A 13,039-nucleotide genomic window follows, 5' to 3' on the forward strand; every position below is an offset into this window, starting at 1 on the left:
GACCGAATTCACCCCTGAGACATCCCGCACCACCCACTTCACGAATGAACGGAACTGCTCGAACAAAGCGCAAGAAATAGAACACCCCATAGGAAGGCACTTATCAACGTAAAAATAGCCCTGCCAAAGACAACCCCAAAAAAACGAAAACTGTCCGGATGGACTGGCAACAGCCGAAACGCCGACTCAACGTCCAAGTTCACCATGAGCGCACCGCGCCCATACCGACGGACCCAGAAAACAGCCTCATCAAAAGACATGTAAGACACCGAACACGACTCCGAATCAATAGCATCATTCACCGACCCCCCCCCTTAGGGAAGGACAGGTGGTGAATTAACCGAAACGCATTCGGCTCCTTCTTGGGCACAACCCCCAAGGGAGAAACAACCAAATCCGAAAACAGAGCGCAAGCAAACGGACCCCCCATGCGTCCCAACCCCACTTCCATACGCAACTTAGCCGAAACCCCCTCCTCATGCCGCAAGGCCGACCGCAAATTCCGAGCTAAAGGAGGAATCAATGTCAAAGTACACGGGATGCGAAAAACCCTCCGAGAAACTGCCGTCAACAGCACTGAAGCTGCCCAATCAGGATACCTCTTTAAGAAAGGCCCCATCCATTCCACTCGCACCGGAGTCGTCCATCTTACCAGCACGCTCTCCGGGAAGGCCTCGACCCCGCTGGAAACAGCGCGACAAGGGATGGGAGCCCCCGCACCCGGGACATTCGTGCCGAAACCGGCAAGACCCACCAAATCGACACGTCCCCTCTTGGAACTGCCAGCAGAACCCCTGATGCCTGGAGGCCGATTGTCCCGGGGAGAACGAACCGCCGGCCCCACTCTGAAAAAACAAACCAGGGGCCCTCGCCGGTGTCATGAGTCGCATCCAGAGGCCAATGTCCTAATGATCCCAACGCAACGACTGGCGAACCGCCCTCCGCTGCCTAAACTGCTCATCGTACCGAATCCACGCAGTACCCCCATAAATCCCGTGAGCCTCACCAATGGCATCAAGGTAACAGAACAGTGCTGAGCAATGTTCAGTAGCCTCCTCCCCAATCACACTAGCCATGATCGCGAACGCCTGCAACCAATTTGCAAAGGCACGCGTTATAAAACGAAAACGCCACTGCTCCGCTTCCACCCACCTACTCTCGTCAACCCGGGACTCTTCAAAAGGAAAATGCTCCAAAGGCAAGAGTGAGAATATATCAACGTACTTCCCACTCCAAAGCTTCTCCCGTACCTCCGACTGTAAGTGCGCACCCAAAGAGCCCTCAAAACACACGTACACTTCGCCCCTGGCCGAGTCCGCCAAGCCGACAGGCCCGGACACCCTCGAATCCGCACCAACACCGCAGAACCCTGATCACCTGTCATGGCCAGAACAACCCCTAGCCCAGACCCCGGAGGAGAAGAGACCCCCGGACGCCGCACGTCCCCACTGTCCTGTACAAGAACCCCGAAACCTTCCCCACCATCCGGCGGGAGCCACGCAGAAGCAGGCCCAGGCGCCCCACCACCGCCCCACTCAAGACGCCGCAACAGGTCCCGCAAACCGGAAATCACATCACCGAGACCCCCACCCATACCCAACGGGGGAACGCCAACAGTGCACGCTGCAGAGGCCACACCCACCGTAGCGGCCCTACCACCCCCCAGCAGGTCCCGTAACGCAGAAGAAAAAGAGATAGACCCCAGAACAGGTAACTCACCAGGCTGCCCAGGAGATGCCCCTTCAGCCGCGCTCTCACGATCCACCGTTGTAGAGCGGCCAGCCGTCGCCCCCACATCGGGTTCCGACAGCTCACCCTCCGAACTCTCGTCCTCCGCACGCTGTTAAGATGGCCTCCCGGTCCCAGGAGCCACGGGTCCTGCTGGTCTGTGCCGCTCACGACTCCGCCTCCCGGCACCAGACACGCTCACCGCCGTCCCTGGGCTCTGACCTGCAGCACTTCCAGCTGCCCTCCGCCCTGCTCCAGTCTTCCGCTGATGCTGCTGTGGAGCCAGAGCACCAGACCATCCAGGGGGCCCACCGGCCGCAGCACTAGACAGCCCAGCAGCCGCAGAACTCTCTGCTGCACTTCGTCCAGTGCCGATCCCACGCTGCTGCCTCACTGGAGCCGGAGCCCCAGACTTCTCAGGGGGCCCGCCGGCCGCAGCAGGAGACAGCCCGGCAGCCGCAGCTGTGCGCCTCCCACGCAGGGCTCCCTCCCTGACCTGCACCTTGTCAGTGGAGGAGCCGCAGATTCCTCTCCTGCCTCCATGCCGTGCGGGCGGGGGGGAGGGGCCTCCCCCGTGCGAGTCCCCGCCCACCGAGCTGCTCCCTCCCTGACCTGCACCTTGTCAGTGGAGGAGCCGCAGATTCCTCTCCTGCCTCCATGCCATGCGGGCGGGGGGAGGGGCTTCCCCCGCGCGAGGCCCCGCCCACCGAGCTGCTCCCTCCCTGACCTGCACCTTGTCAGTAGAGGAGCCGCAGATTCTTCTCCTGCCTCCATGCTGTGTGGGCAGGGGGGAGGGGCTTCCCCCACGCGAGGCCCCGCCCAACGAGGGCCGCTGATGGCGGGGATTCCTCCCGGCTTCCCCGCTAGCAGAGGCAAGGGAGCGCCCTGCAAGCGGAGCCGGAGGGGCCCGAGCGGGGCTCCCATGGTGGCGCTGAGCTCTGGGTGGGAGGGGGGGGGGAGCCCGGGCTAAATAATGTTTTCCCCCTTTTTTACAGTGATAACATACCCTCTGTTCTCACCTGTTGTTTTTTTATTGCCTTCCTCTGGATCAACTGTGGGTATAGGATTATAACTTTTTTTTTTAATGGTTGAACTGGATGGACTTTTGTCTTTTTTCAGCCTAACTATGTAACCTGCATATGGCCCTTCGAGAGCTGGGGGTGTAGAAAGAGGGAAACAGCAACACACTGACCTTCCCAGTGAATGGCTGTGTGGGAAAGGGGGGGCATGTCAGCACAAGTCTGATTATTGGAAGAGAGCAGGCTAAGTTCCCAGCACAGCTAGAGAACTGACAATGTTGTGCTCTCACGCCTAGTGTGGTCAGTTTTTCATAGTAAAGCAGAGGGACTGACAGGAACACACAAAGGAAGAGATACAAAGAGGACAGGATACTTTTTCATACAAGACATGGTACAGCAGGCACATAGCAGGAATGTAAATTGTTGGGTTTACATATTCTTTAAGGATAAGCAGTAGGCATTATAATTGCTTGAAAAGTCTTTTTCTTTTTTTTGTTTGTTTTTTTTACTACAGTTGCCTTTAGCCCAGTTTATTTCTTTCGCTGTTCTTCAGCCTTTAAGAATTGTGCCGCCTGCACAGGCAATGGCAAGGCCCGGGTTTGTGTAACTGAAACTCCTCTATCAGGGAAAGAAAGAGAAGGGAGTTATTTTGTCTGTCCCTTGACATCTCTTTCCCTCTCTCTGACTTGTCATTGCTGTTCTCCATTGAGACCCACTTCTTTCAGCAAAACACACTTTACTTCATCCCCCCAGCCATATAATGGAGGCCCAGCCGAGCCAAACAAAAGTCCTGCCCTCCCGCTGCTCTGTAGTAAAACAAACCAGGGAAGGCTCAGCCATTCTTGTCTGTTGTGTAGTTTTATGGCCCTTCTTCACCATGTAAAAGTATCTGTGTCCTGCGGGTTTTAATGCAAGTTAAAGAGCTGTGCTAAATCTGTGTTTGAATAGGGTGAGGGTAAAAGGAGGGAGAGAGCGGGGGCCAGCTTACAAGACGTGCCCGGGCCTAATATGGCCTCCTGCAGCTCTTCCTCCCTTTCACAGGCCCTCGATTGTGTGGAGGCTGCTGACAGCACAAATAGGGCCACAAAGAGAGTTACGTATCCCCCTCCTGGGGTCACTGGTGGAGCACCCCTCCAAAAGCATCAAAGAGGATGTTTATGGGCAGCAACAAGTTAATTGGCATCAGAAATTTGGGGTGCCAGAAATGCAAACAAGATTCTGAGAAGTTTGGGGGGGGGGATCATTATCTGCTTGTGATGTTCGCTGGTCTTCATTTATCATCTGTTTGACAGGACAGCTTGAATAGAAATGTAGATTTAACGACATGAGTACAGAAAAGAGCCATGTGTAGAGTACTATAGGCCACCGCAACCAATCAGGATTGTTCTTGATCTCACCTAAAGGATATCTAAATAAAAATTATTGCAGCTTACCGGCCTTTAAGTGTGTTGGTTGCACTAGATTTCCTATTTTAGGCTAAGGCTATTTTCTGCAATGACAGAAATATATCAGAATTTCAGTGTCCATGTAACTTTCGGTGCACTGGGGCATAGTAAAATCACAGCTCAACCATCTGCTTTTATCACCTCCCCAGCTACCCATGTAAACAGGGCCTAATGGAGAAGAGGATAACAGAAGGTGTTCGCAGTCTAAAATAGGAGAACACATAGCTTCCAACTGCCCCTGATTTCGAGGGGCTGTGCCTGATTTTGAGGAACTGTCCCCGATTTTGAAAAAAGTCCCTCTGTCCCTCTTTCCTACTCATTTTCCCCTCTTTTTGGTCTGACCTATACTGTTGTATAGAACATGCACTATTTAACTTTCAAAAAGTGTTTCACAGTGTTAAACCGTTCATCCAATTTCTAGATTGCTGCATTTGTAAATTTCGTAAGCCAGTATAAAGGAATATTAGTGTTAAAAAAAAAAATATTTGTGTGTTTAACAATTTTTTTTCATATAATTCTCCTTTAAGGGGGAATAGCAAGTGCTGCGTTCTATGCCTACATCATTTTGCTAATAGGGGCCCCTTGTTCCCATCTTAAAATTTTGGGAGGTATGGGAGGACAATCTAGGGTGACAACACCGTTCCTCCATAGATACTGTGGAATGAGTAAGCGGTGTCACCCTAAGACAGGAACCAAGTTACTGGCCAGATCGCCAGGTGAAAATAAGGCCACATGCAAAATCTGGAGAACCTAGGGTGACAACACTGCTCCTCCATAGAACCCGTGGAATGAGTAAGCGTTGTCACCCTAGTACAGGAAGCAAGTTATTGGCAGGGTCACCAGGTGAAAATAAGGCCTCATGCACAAATCAGGAGAACAATCTAGGGTGAAAACACTGCTCCTCCAAAGATCCCATGGAATGCGTAAGCGTTGTCACGCTAGGATTGAAAGCAAGTTACTAGCCGGATCACCAGGTGAAAATACGGCCTCATGCACAAATTAGAACAACCTAGGGTGACAACACTGCTCCTCAATAGATCCTGTGGCATGTGTAAGCGTTGTCACCCTAAGACAGGAAGTGAGTTACTGGTAGGTTCACTGGGTGAAATTTAAGCTTCATGCGCAAATCAGGAGAACAACCTAGCCAGATATAGCCGAAACATGTTAGCGTACTATTAATGTGTTCATACATGCAGCCAATAAGAATTCTCGGTTTTATGAAAATAAGGCCTCATGTACACTAGGCTCTTCTAAACGCCTTTCTCCTGACAGGTTTATAATGTGCCTAAAGATACATTTTTCAAACACATTTAGGAGTATTTAGACGCATTCAGGCTCATCAAGTGTTTGGGTGTTCCTTCCTTTCATTCACCAAAATATTATATTTTTTCTAGCCATTGAATCAAATGTACGCTCAAGTCCTAAACACGTTAGCCATGCCGGGCTTTTTTTCTACCCAAACGTTGCTCTCCTGAATGAGATTTCGGTGCACTCAGATCTCTGCCCCTAAAAGCCCCTGCCTCTAAATGACTGTAAAAGCCTAATGCAGGCCATAGACGGGGAGAAAAACGGCAGATTTTTCTTTTAAAAAACAAAAAATCGGTCGTTCAAGCGGCCGACGTTACCATCAATGGTAAAAAAAAAATCGGCCGATTTTCATCCCGTCTACAGCCGGCAAAAAGTGTCCCTGCAGAGAGCTCCGCTATTTCTTTGACAGTTCTCTGACAGTTCCTTGACATTTACAGAGGTTGCAACATTGTATCTATTTGTTTCCATTTAGGATACAGATGTTTTTATTCGGAAACAAATAGATACAATGTTGCAACCGCTGTAAATGTCAAGGAACTGTCAGAGAACTGTCAAAGAAATAGCGGAGCTCTCTGCAGGGACACTTTTTGCTGGACTGGAATTCCTCTTATTTTTCATCCTACTTCTTCTTCTTTTTCTTCTTCTTCATCATCATCCTCTTCTTCTTCTTCTTCATCATCCTCCTCTTCTTTTTCTTCTTCATCATCATCCTCTTCTTCTTCACCATCACCATCCTCTTCTTCTTCTTCACCATCATCATCCTCTTCTTCTTCTTCATCATCATCCTCTTCTTCTTCACCATCATCATCCTCTTCTTCTTCTTCTTCATCATCATCCTCTTCTTCTTCATCATCATCTTCTTCTTCTTCTTCTTCATCATCCTCTTCTTCTTCTTCTTCATCATCATCATCATCATCATCCTCATCCTCTTCTTCTTCATCATCCTCTTCTTCTTCTTCATCATCATCCTCTTCTTCTTCTTCATCATCATCCTCATCTTCTTCTTGATCATCATCCTCTTCTTCATTTTCTTCTTTTTGTCTTCCTCTTGCAGGTCACTGCTCATGCGCAGATTTTTTTATCGGTAAAAAATCGGCCGATTTGCCCATCATTGCCGCGAAAATCGGCCGATTTTCTTTCCAACTTTACCGAAAAAATCTGCCAAAATACCGAAAAACGGCCGAACAAATAGCCCACTAACGATCTGAAAATCGGCCGATTTTATTTTCGGCCGAAAAATCGGCCGATTTTCGACCCATCTATGGCCTGCATAACTGTTCATGGACACATAGGGGGAGATTTACTAAAACTGGAGCACTCAGAATCTGGTGCAGCTGTGCATGGTAGCCAATCAGCTTCTAACTTCAGCTTTGGCAATAAAACCTGGAAGATGATTGATTTCTGTGATTATGCACTCTCCAGCTTTAGTAAATAAACCCCATAGGCCAACATACAGGGGAGTTTAGGAAGAAAATGTAAAAAAAAAGTCAAAAAGCCTGGAAATTGGGCCACACTTCAATCAGCCCAAAGATCAAAGCCTCAAAGTCAGCTTCTCCCAGGCTATTTCCCTTTGCTGCCTTTCACCCCGCCCACAGGGCTTAGTCATATGACTTGGTCCTGTGGGCAGGGTGAATTGCATCGGGGGTCGTGGCCTGGGAGTCTAAGGACTGTTGTGGACCCCAGATCTCTCCATAAAGTTCACCTGTCACGGTTCATCCCTTGTGAAAGCACTAAAGTTCATTAAAAAAATATATTATTAACTGCTCCCCGTCCGCCGTATAGCAGTAATACTGCTACAGTGCGGCACGGGTGCGCAAAATCACACACACACACATATATATATATATATATATATATACACACACAGTATCTCCCAGAAGTGAGTACACCCCTCACATATTTGTAAATATTTGATTCTATCTTTTCATGTGACAACACTGAAGAAATGACACTTTGCTACAATGTGACGTAGTGAGTGTACAGCTTGTATAACAGAGTAAATTTGCTGTCCCCTCAAAATAACTCAACACACAGCTATTAATGTCTAAACTGCTGGCAACAAAAGTGAGTGTACGCCTAAGTGAAAATGTCCAAATAGGGCCAAAAGTGTCAATATTTTTTGTGGCCACCATTGTTTTCCAGCACTGCCTTAACCCTTTTGGGCATGGAGTTCACCAGAGCTGCACAGGTTGCGACTGGAGTCCTCGTCCACTCCTCCATGACGTCATCACGGAGCTGGTGGATGTTAGAAACCTTGCGCTCCTCCACCTTCCATTTGAGGATGCCCTACAGATGCTCAATAGGGTTTAGGTCTGGAGACATGCTTGGCCAGTCCATCACCTTTGCCCTCAGCTTCTTTAGCAAGGCAATGGTCGTCTTGGAGGTGTGTTTGGGGTCGTTATCATGTTGGAATACTGCCTTGTGGCCCAGTCTCCAAAGGGAGGGGATCATGCTCTGCTTCAGTATGTCACAGTACATGTTGGCATTCATGGTTCCCTCAATGAACTGTAGCTCCCCAGTGTCGTGCAGCCCCAGGCCATGACACTCCCACCACCATGCTTGACTGTAGGTAAGACACACTTGTCTTTGTACTCCTCACCTGGTTGCCGCCACACACGCTTGACACCATCTGGACCAAATAAGTTTATCTTGGTCTCATCAGACCACAGGACATGGTTCCAGTAATCCATGTCCTTAGTCTGCTTGTCTTCAGCAAACTGTTTGCAGGCTTTCTTGTGCATCATCTTTAAAAGAGGCTTCCTTCTGGGACGACAGCCATGCAGACCAATTGCTCTGCAGTGTGCGGTGTATGGTCTGAGCACTGACATGCTGACCTCGCAACCCTTCGACCTCTGCAGCATTGCTGGCAGCACTCATACGTCTATTTCCCAAAGACAACCTCTGGATATGACGCTGAGCACGTGCACTCATCTTCTTTGGTTGACCATGGCGAGCCCTGTTCTGAGTGAAACCTGTCCTGTTCAACCACTGTATGGTCTTGGCCACTGTGCTGCAGCTCAGTTTCAGAGTCTTGGCAATCTTCTTATAGCCTAGGCCATCTTTATGTAGAGCAACAATTCTTTTTTTCAGATCCTCAGAGAGTTCTTTTCCATGAGGTGCCATGTTGAAATTCCAGTGACCAGTATGAGAGAGTGACAGAGATAACACCAAATTTAACACATCTGCTCCCCATTCACACCTGAGACCTTGTAACACTAAGTAGTCACATGACATCGGGGAGGGAAAATGGCTCATCGAGCCCAATTTGGACATTTTCACTTAGGCGTACACTCACTTTTGTTGCCAGCGGTTTAGACATTAATGGCTGTGTGTTGAGTTATTTTGAGGGGACAGCAAATTTACACTGTTATTTGCAGTGAAGCACACACACCGCACACAGCAAAACAGCACACAGTTAACCCTTTGGTCGCCCCACATATTAGCCCCTTCCTGCTCAGTGCCATTAGTACAGTGTCATTGCTTTTTATTAGCACTGATCACTGTACTGGTGTCACTGGGGATGTCAGTGTCACCAGGTCAGTTCCACCCAGTGTCAGAATGCTCACCACAGTCCCGCTATAAGTCGCTGATTGCCGCCATTACTAGTAAAAATAAAAAATAAAATCCCAGTATATATACCGCCATTTGTAAACGCTATAACTTTCATGTAAACCAATTCATTTACACGTATTGGGATTTTTGTTTAGCAAAGACATGTAGCAGAATACATTTTGGCCTAAATTTATGCCGAAATCTGATTTTCACATTTTTTTTACATGTTTAACTTCTTCACTCTGGCGCCTCCCGGCCCTTTAAGGGGTTTCAGACGCCGGGAGGCGGGGCGGGGTTTTAGGGTCATGTGTCATCGGAAAAGGTCCCTATCACAAGGGGAGATGGGAACCTTTCCGTGAGACACTGACATATGTGCTGGGAGCGTGCAGGGTGTCTGCTCTCAGCACACATGTGTTTTCAAATGGTATGGAAATATGTGGCCTCTCGGCGGCTGGACCTTGACTGTCAGCGTCAAGGGGTTAATAGCAAAAAAGTCAACATTATAGTTTTTTTCTCAAAATTGTCAGTCTTTTCTTTTTATATCGCAAAAAATAAAAACAGGCGATCAAATACCACCGAAAGAAAGCTCTATTCGTGTGGAAAAAAAGGACATAAATTTAATTTGGGTGCAGTGTTGCATGACCGCGCAATTGTCAGTTAAAGTAACGCAGCTCCGCAATGCAAAAAATGGCCTGGTCAGGAAAGGGGGTAAATCCTCAGGAGGGCAAGTGGTTAACCACTTGAGCTCCTGAGGAATTACCCCCCTTAATGACCAGGCCTTTTTTTGCTGTTTGGCGCTGCACTAATTCAAATGATAATTGCGCGGTCATGCAATGCTGTACCCAAACGAAATTTACGTCCTTTTTTTCACACAAATAGAGCTTTCTTTTGATGGTATTTTATCATCTGTGCGCTTTTTATTTTTTGCGCTATAAACAAAAAAACACAAAAATTTTGAAAAAAAAACTATATTTTCTACTTTCAGCTATAAAAAATATATCGTAAACTCAAAGTTAGTCATAAATTTAAGGCAAAATGTATTCTGCTACATGTTTTTGGTAAAAAAAATCCCGTGCATTAGCAGGCAAACTGGCGCTATATGGGAGGGGCGCTAACACTATCGGAAGTCACCAGTGACACTAATACAGTGATCAGTAAAAATCTGTTCATTGTAATCAATGACACTGGTGACAGGGCAGTGAAGGGGTTAACGGGGGGGGGGGGCAATCAAGGGGTTAAATGGGATTACTGGTGTACTGGCGGGCAAACTGGCGCTATCTTGGAGGGGCGCTAACACTATTGGAAGTCGCCAGCGACACTGATACAGTGATCAGTAAAAATCGGTTCACTGATCAGTGACACTGGTGACAGGGCAGTGAAGGGGTTAACTGGGGGGGGAGAGATTAAGGGGTTAAATGGGATTACTGGTGTACTAGCTGGAAATCTGGCACTATCTGGGAGGGGCGCTAACACTATCGGAAGTCGCCAGCGACACTGATACAGTGATCAGTAAAAATCGGTTCACTGATCAGTGACACTGGTGACAGGACAGTGAAGGGGTTAACTGGGGGGGGGGAGAGATTAAGGGGTTAAATGGGATTACTGGTGTACTAGTGGGCAAACTGGCGCTATCTGGGAGGGGCGCTAACACTATCGAAAGTCGCCAGCGACACTGATACAGTGATCAGTAAAAATCGGTTCACTGATCAGTGACACTGGTGACAGGGCAGTGAAGGGGTTAACTGGGGGGGGGATTAAGGGGTTAAACAGGATTACTGGTGTACTGGCGGGCAAACTGGCGCTATCTGGGAGGGGCGCTAACACTATTGGAAGTCGCCAGTGACACTGATACAGTGATCAGTAAAAATCAATTAACTGATCAGTGACACTGGTGACAGGGCAGTGAAGGGGTTAACTGGGGGGGGGGGGCGCGATCAGGGGGTTAAATGTGACCTAGGTGTGTTCTAACTGTTAGTGTAGTGCTTTGTACTCACTTTTTGTATGTCTTCTACTCTGTCTGGAACGGAATGTGTCCAGGCAGAGAAGAATGACATCATATCCTGTCCTGTGTAAATGTCAACACAGGACAGGATAGGACAGGGACCGATCATCTGATTTCAGCCAGACATCACTGGCTGAAATCTGATGATTGATCCCTCCGGGATCGAATGGTGTCACCCGCGGGTCGGCGGAAGCGCGCGCGCCCCCTGCTGGCAAAAACTTCGGGAGCGCGGAACCCGTTTTAAAACGTGGTTTTGCGCCCCAGTGCCGCCCTGCACACGTATATATACAGTGGCAGGGCGGCAAGCAGTTAAAGAGACTGTAAAAAAAAAGTTTCAACTAAAATAAACAAATTTAAAAAAATGTAAAGCGCCCGTCAGAGCGAGAGCAATAATTCTAGCACCAGACCTCCTATGTAACTCTAAAATGTTAACCTTTTAAAGCACAAGAAGGAAGTGGAAGGCGGGGTGAGGGGGTTGAACGTCTCTTCCTGCTGCTTGTAGAAATGTTCCAGCAGCTAATTAGCCACTAGGGTTGTCTTTACATGAAAGTCGATCACCAGCTGAAAAAAATGATACCAGGAAGATACCTGTAGCTACAGGCACCATCCCGCTCAAAGTCCATGAATGTACCAGTACGTTGTTGGTCCTTGTTGGGTATATATGCAACAGCAGAGAACATGGGCATATGATGATGTCCATGTTGAGGGTAAGGCTACGTTCACACTAGCCTTGTGTGCAGGCGGCAGAGAGGCGTTTGGGAAGCGTTTTTACCGCTTCCCAAACGCCTCTGCCAACTCTGCACATTACAGCACATGGTGCTGTTCTAACAGGAGCGTTTGCGTCGCGTTGCGTCGCGGCAAAACGGACGCCTCTGGTCGAGTCAGGAGGCTTTGAAGCCTCCTATTCTCGTCTATGGTGCCGCTCCACAAACGCCCGGCCGGCGTTTGCGGTGCGGTTGCGACGCGGTTGCGGGGTGTTTGCGGAGCGGTAACACCACTCAAATGCATTATAGGCGTTTGTGGGGCGTTATTAACGCTCGGCAAACGCCTAGCAAATGCCGCTAAACCGCACATGCGGCGTTTGCGGAGCGTTTGCCGAGCGTTAAAAACGCTCCGCAAACACCGGACCAACGCTTGCCAAACGCTATAGGGGCGTTTGGCAAGCGTTGGCAAAACAGCCTAGTGTGAACGAGCCCTTAGGCCCAAAAAAGTTTTACATTCAGAAACCATGATAGGTTTCCATACGAATTGTCTGGCAAGAGCTGACTTTGGGTCGGCGGCGAAAAAGCAGAGGGGTTAAACGCTAGTGCTGGCAGCAAATGGGGCTGATGCTGCTAACACTGCATTTTTGGGGATACTATACAAAGCAGGCACTAGTATAGTTCAGTTCATGATCAATATATTGATCCGTACAAACACTATACTAGTAATGGCGGTGATCAGTGACCTATAGTATGAGTGCGATACTGTGCAGACAATCTAATGCTAGCTGACCCTGGCTGGGAGGGGCGCTAACTGACCCTGACGCTATCTGATGTCACTAGTGGCAGTAATATAGTGATCAGGGAAAAATTATATATACAATGTACTAATGGCACTGGTAGGTGAAGAGGCGACCAAAGGGTTATATGTGCTAATCTTAGTGGTGCGTGTAAAATGTAGTGGTTTTACTCACAGTGTGGTGTTCTCTCTTCTCTCCCTGAACCGATGGGGGGGCAGCGGGGGGTGTAGGTGCATTCACAACCTGAAACAGAAAGCAACATAAGATTAAGTTGCTTTGCCCAGAGCCACTGCTCATCCGCACAGTGCATTACTCTGCAATGCAAAACTTGTTTTGAATGTAAACAATAAACAATACAGATTTCTCCCCTGTCAGCTCCAGCACAATGCTTTGGATAGCTCTGCATAGGAACAGCCATACAAAGCAGTGTGCTCACAGTATAAAGCACGCACACAGCCCATAGTAAAACAGCACACAGTTAACC

The 13,039-nt window shown here is 48.5% G+C and overlaps 1 long non-coding RNA gene across 1 annotated transcript in view; it reads right to left on the minus strand.

Moving 5' to 3' along the window:
- LOC149454414 (uncharacterized) overlaps window positions 1-13,039 on the minus strand; it is a 59,028-nt gene that overhangs the window by 31,524 nt on the left and 14,465 nt on the right. The window contains exon 3 of the long non-coding RNA XR_016314214.1: window positions 12,730-12,798. This is a non-coding gene — a long non-coding RNA (uncharacterized LOC149454414). The remainder of the gene's footprint in view (window positions 1-12,729; window positions 12,799-13,039) is intronic.

This window comes from Staurois parvus, unplaced genomic scaffold (genome assembly GCF_062004578.1).
Source record: "Staurois parvus isolate SC_StPar_1 unplaced genomic scaffold, SC_StPar_1.0 ptg000430l, whole genome shotgun sequence".
NCBI lineage: Eukaryota > Metazoa > Chordata > Amphibia > Anura > Ranidae > Staurois > Staurois parvus.